The sequence below is a fragment of the Mus caroli genome, chromosome 4, assembly GCF_900094665.2.
Source record: "Mus caroli chromosome 4, CAROLI_EIJ_v1.1, whole genome shotgun sequence".
Taxonomy (NCBI): Eukaryota; Metazoa; Chordata; class Mammalia; order Rodentia; family Muridae; genus Mus; species Mus caroli.
In genome coordinates, this window is record NC_034573.1 from 7,496,813 (window position 1) to 7,502,957 (window position 6,145).

A 6,145-nucleotide genomic window follows, 5' to 3' on the forward strand; every position below is an offset into this window, starting at 1 on the left:
ATCTCCTTCTTAGTGGCAGCAAGGTCAAAGTCTGGATCAGCCTGCTTCAAGGATGAGGGAGGCTACAATTCCTCCCTAAATATATAATAAAAATTAGCTGGACTGAGGCATAAAATTTATTTATGCTCCATAGTCCTGCCTGGGAGTTATGGTGGCTGGCGGCTGTGCCTGGCTTGGGGACTCAGATTTTCCTGAACTATTCTTATCCGTCGAGGAGAATATATGCAGCTTGTTTGTGTTTATTTTGCACAAACATGACTCTGTGGTGTATTATTAATAAACCACGGCCTCTTGGCATATACCTCTGTCTTAGATTGATATAGTTCTGAAATCTGGTTGCCCGTCATTAACTGACCGGTCCTCATAGCACACCTTGTTCCCAAATCAGACCAAAGCCACAATATATACTAAAAATGCTTCTTCATATCGGTGAATTTCTGCCACCTGCTTTTGCTGGAGGTGAGCTGTACGCTTTCTGAAAACAGGCTGTAAGGTGTTGACTGACCTGCTTGAAAAACAAGGTCGAGACAGCTGAAAAACAACAGGATAAAAACTTCTTTGGGGATGTCCAGGTACTCTATTTAGTTGCAAATTAACAACGATTAAGCTTAGACTCTGACCTCCCAGTGTAGGAGAGGTGACTTTGAGAATCAACAGAAAGACTGTAAATTCTCTGGAAATGGAGGCTGTGCTCCAAATTAACTCTTCTGGCTAAAAAAGATTTTTAGCCATCATCAAGATTGGAATCATACTTACTAGAAGATTCAAGATCTGTGTCCACTTGATGAACCAATCTTTCAGGTAACCATCGCGCTCCATCTTCTTTTTGTCAAAAAACACAGACAGAACCTCTTCCCCAAATTAAAACAGGGTCTGGACCATTCCACGTATTAGTTAATGGGTCCCGCCATTTAACCATGGCATAAGAATTGGAAGTAACTGGATGCCAATGGCGATCTGCTGCAGACTGGCCTTTAACGTCAGTTTGCAAAAAATTTTAAACAAATAAGACAAAAGTAAGATGTGCTTTTGGTGAACTTAGGGGGTATAACTGCCCCTGGTTTGTTTTTAAAAGCCAATTTTTCAGAGTGTGATGAGCACGTTTAACAATTCCTTGTCCCATGGGGTTATAAGGGATTCCAGTTTTATGTCTGATACCAAATTCCTTACAAAATGAAATAAAATTGTTGCCAGTATAGGATGGCCCATTATCTGTCTTAATAACTTTAGGCAATCCCATAGCATTAAAGGCTTGTAAACAATGATCAATTACATTTCTAGAGGCCTCTCCTGTATGTAGAGAAGCAAAAAGAAATCCTGAACACGTGTCAATACAAACATGTATATATTTTAATTTTCCAAATTCTGCATAATGAGTTATATCCATTTGCCAAATATGACTGGGCATAAGACCTCATGGATTAACTTCTAAATGTGGAACTGGAGATAATGTAATATATTTAGAACATTGTTTTTACAATCATTCTTGTCTGCTCTTTAGTGATCTTGTGTCAGAGCCTTAAGGTATGGCTAGAAATGAAATTTATCATGATCACGTCTAGCCAATGCAACAGGATCTGAAATTAAGGCCTCTCCTACTAGAGCTCTGTCAATGCAATCTTTGCCTGCAGCTAAAGGTCCAGGAAGACCAGAATGAACTCGTATATGACCAATATAAAACGGATGTTTTCAAGCAAGAATGATGTTTTGCAATTGTGAAAACAGAGATCCTGCTGGCTTATTAAAGTTACACGTACCACAAGTCTCCAATAAGGGAATTGATTGTCCAACATATAAACTATCAGTAACAATATTAAAAGCATCATTTACAGACTGAAAAACATTCAATACCGCTGTCAGCTCTAACTGAGCTGAGAGTCCAGGAGTCTCTATGACTACTTGTTGATTATTCATAAGATATCCAGCTCGCCCTTTAGAGGAGCCATCAGTAAAAATCAAAAGAGCATTACACAAAGGCTGTAAAGAGGTCATATTAGAAATATCACCTCATGTACATTTAAAAACTTTATCAGCCTATCTTGAGGATAATGATTATCTATAGTTCCTATAAATCCTATTTGAGCAAGCAACCAATCTGTACTGTGCTTCAGCCAAGTATCTTGATCTACACTATAAGGCTGAACAATGATATCTGGCTCTTTCCCAAAATAAGTTAGTGCCTGCTTTCTTCCAAGTATGATCATCTGAGCTACTGCTTCATAATATGGAAGGATATTACATCTAGGAGATATCCTCAAATGTATCCACATTAGAGGAGCCTTTTGCCACAACAATCCTGTAGGCATGTGAATCGTATTAAAAATTAACAGATGTAAAGGCAAGGAGTAGTCTATATAAGTAACAAGTTGTTCTTCAATAGCTCTTGCCACTTGTTGTAAGGCCAGCAATCCTTATAAGGTTAAAGATCTAGGGGAGGTAGGCTCAGAACTCCCTTTAAGAATATCAAATAAAGGTTTCAATTCTCCTGTAGTAAGCTTTAAATAGGGGCGAAGCCAATTAATATCACCTAACAATTTTTGAAAATCATTTAAAGTTTTTAAGCTGGCCCTGCGAATAACTATCTTCTGGGGGAAAACAGCTTGATCTATAAATCTAAAACCCAAATAATTATAAAGATCCTGAGTTTGTATCTTCTCAGGAGCTATCTGTAGTCCTTTATCAGCTAAGGCATTTTGTAAGTCTCTATAACACAAAAGCAAGTCCTGGGGGTCTTTTCCCACCATTAAGACATCATCTGTATAATGAATGATGTAGATCATAGGCCATTGTTGTCTCACAGGCTGAATGGCTGGTGCCACAAACTTTTGACATAAGGTAGGACTATTAGCCATGCCCTGTGGGAGAACTGTCCATTGATATCTCTTCATAGGTTCTTTAAAATTAATAGCAGGAATACTGAAAGCAAATCTTTCACAATCCTCAGGATGTAAAGGAATAGTAAAGAAACAATCTTTCAAATCTACCACAATTTTATAATATCCTTTAGGAATGACTACCGGAGACAGAAGCACAGGTTGTAAAGCTCCCATAGGTATCATGGTTTCATTAACCTTTCTTTAATCTTGTAACAATCTCCATTTACCCGATTTTTTCTTGATAACAAATATTGGAGTATTCCAAGAAGACTGAGATTCTACTAAATGTCCTGCCTCTAATTGCTCCTGCACTAGCAAAGAGGCAGCTTCTCTTTTCTCTTTAGGTAAAGACCACTGATCAACCCACACCGGAATATCATTAAGCCATTGAATTTTATCAGCATGGGATGCAGGCAAGATAGTGGCCATTACTGAAAATACCCTAAGCCTCTTGTGTTAGAGTGAGGTTTAGGACTTTCAAAAGTCTTAATACCTTGTCCTTCCTTTCCTAGCCCCTGACCGGGCAAAAATCCTTGTCTTAGCATCTGCTTAGTCACTGCATCATTAGGACTGAACATTATAATGCCCATCTGTGACAAGAGATTTCTTCCCAATAGGGTAACAGGCCAATTTGACATAACATATGGCTGAATTTGTCCTGAATTGCCCTCCTCATCTCTCCAGGTTAGCAATTTAGAGCTTTGTTTAGGGTTATTGGCATAACCAATTCCTTGAAGGTGAGTAAGTGTATCAGACAAAGGCCAAGTTGAAGGCCAATCTTGTCCTCTAATAATTGTTACATCAGCTCCAGTATCTATTAATCCTTCAAAGCTTTTTCCTTCAATTATCAATTTAAGGTTAGGTCTCTGATTAGTAATAGATTGAACCCAATACACATCAGAGGAACCAAAGCCACTTTGTCCTCTCTTATTCTTAACAAATCTGGACGGTAGCAGATGTAAAGGAACTAAGGTAAGTTGAGCAATTCTTTGATTAGCAGGTACAGTTATAATACCATGAGGGGAAGCAGCCATGATTTTAATCTCTCCCTCATAATCATTATCTATAACACCTGGATAAATCTGCAGACCTTTTACAATAGCCTGAAGCTGGCCCCTCCTCTCGTTTCCCAGCAATGGAAGGCCTTGAATATCTGTCTTGGATTTACATTCCCTAGCCCAAAGGTTGCCCTTCCTGTATCGAGGACAAACTCCTGGAGCACGGCCTGCTTGCCCACTCTTGGCACCTCTACTCTTAGGACAATCATTTTTAAAATGACCCAAACTTCCACACTTAAAACATGCATTATTCCCTCATTTCTGTGAAAGCATTGCTTACACAGTGGTTCCTTGCAAAGCAGTGGCCAAGGCCAAACCCTGATTATATGATGGCCCAATCTCTGCACAAAGCCGGATATATCTCGCTAAGTCTGTCTGTCCTTTGTGTGGCCAAATAGCGGTGCGACACGCTGCATTAGCATTCTCATAAGCCAATTGCGTAATGAAAGGAATTCCCATTTGAGAATCTCCAAGAATTCTACTGGCTGCTTTCAATAGCCTATCTACAAAGTCCTGGTAAAACTCACCAGGACCCTACTGAATGCTGGCTAAACTTCTGCCAAGATCCCCTTTAGTTGGTAATTGATTCCAAGTGCAGGGAGCAGCCATAGCAACCTGCATGTACACTCCAACAGGAAACCCAATCTGATTAGCATTGTCTTCATATTGACCTTCTCCTAAAAGCATGTTAACATCCCAGTCTGGATTACCTGTCTGAGCATTCAAAGCGGCAGTTCTCTTACTGGCTTTTGCCACTCGGAATTCCAAAGTAAGAAATCTCCTCCTGACAGAGTAGCCTTACATAGAGTTTTTCAACCTTGTGGGGTTAAATGTGACTCCATGACAGTATCCAATAATGCTTGTGTGAAAGGAGCTGTAGGGCCATATTGTACAACAGCTGATTTTAACTCCTTTATCACCTTGAATTCCAAAGTCTCTATTGTCTGACCCTATTATCTTGCTGATCAATTATTTCAACTATAGGAAAGGCTAACACGTCAGAAGTATCTTGCCCTTTCCCACGAGCCTGATTCACAGATCTTTCCAGCAGAGATTGGTACATTTCAGAATAGCTGTTCTTCCCTGTATTTGACACCTTTTTTAAAAAAAGCTCCTGAAGCTCATTAGTCAATTTCTGCAACTCTAATTTACTTAGTTGCATATCCATATGAGTAGCATCTCCTATAGTGGAGGCCATAGGTGGAGCAGGAGATTCACAAGGAGGCCAATCCTCACCAAAATATTTGGCGGCTCCTTTTTCGGAATGATCTTCCTTGTCTAATGTTAGCTCGTCATCAGAATCTCTGTATCTTTCTAATTTAGGGTTGAGAGGGCCCTCTTCTGAGAAAGTCCTCTCTGGCAGGTATTCTTCCTGAGATTCTTCAACCTCTGCCTGGGTACTATCTGATGCCTGTGAGGTCTCTTTTATAGCATCTTTTATGAGTGCCCAGAAGCAGAGGGTGAAATTATCTGCCTGGGTGTTTCTCAGAGCTTCTCCAATTCTCTCCCAGGTTCTCTTATTTAAAGTTTTTTTCTTTTCTGAACCATGGGCAGCAAGAATCTATCTGATCTGAGAAATCTTCTAACAAACGTTTTTCAAACCCTACTCCTCTCGCCTGAAGCAGCCCTTGGAGGCTTCGGACAAATGCCTGTTTAGAAATTTCTGATCCCATTTTCTGCTGACCACCCCTAAGTGGAATCAGTGTTGGAGTCAACACTGTCCCAACTTAGCCTGTATCCTGTCGCACCTACAGCAACAATACAAAAAAGATGAAGTTTAAAGCCAGCACTAACATGAATACCTGTTGCTCACTGTGCTTGATACGATCTTCTTGTTCCCTCAGTCTGTTCTGTCATGTTCAGGCCCCATGTTCTGGGTGCCACCTGTAGCCACCTGCGGCCATGTGAACTGGGTTCCCCTGAAAGGTGGGCTGGGGCTGAAAGAGATCAGACAGCAAGAAAAGAATGAGGCCAAGACAAACCTTTCTGTTCAAAGCCTCTGAAGTTTACTGAGAGTCCGTGCTTTTAAAGAGGGTAGGCCCATCCCCCGCCAGCCCATTCTTGGTGCCTGGAGCCAGGCCATAAGCGATCTACAGGGTGTGTCTCTGGAATGTCTCAAGGACCTTTCAGCAGGAAGCAGAGTCTTGGAGAAGAGCAAATAGAGCCATCAAGGTCAGAAGGCTCTACCCTAGGNAATCTCCTTCTTAGTGG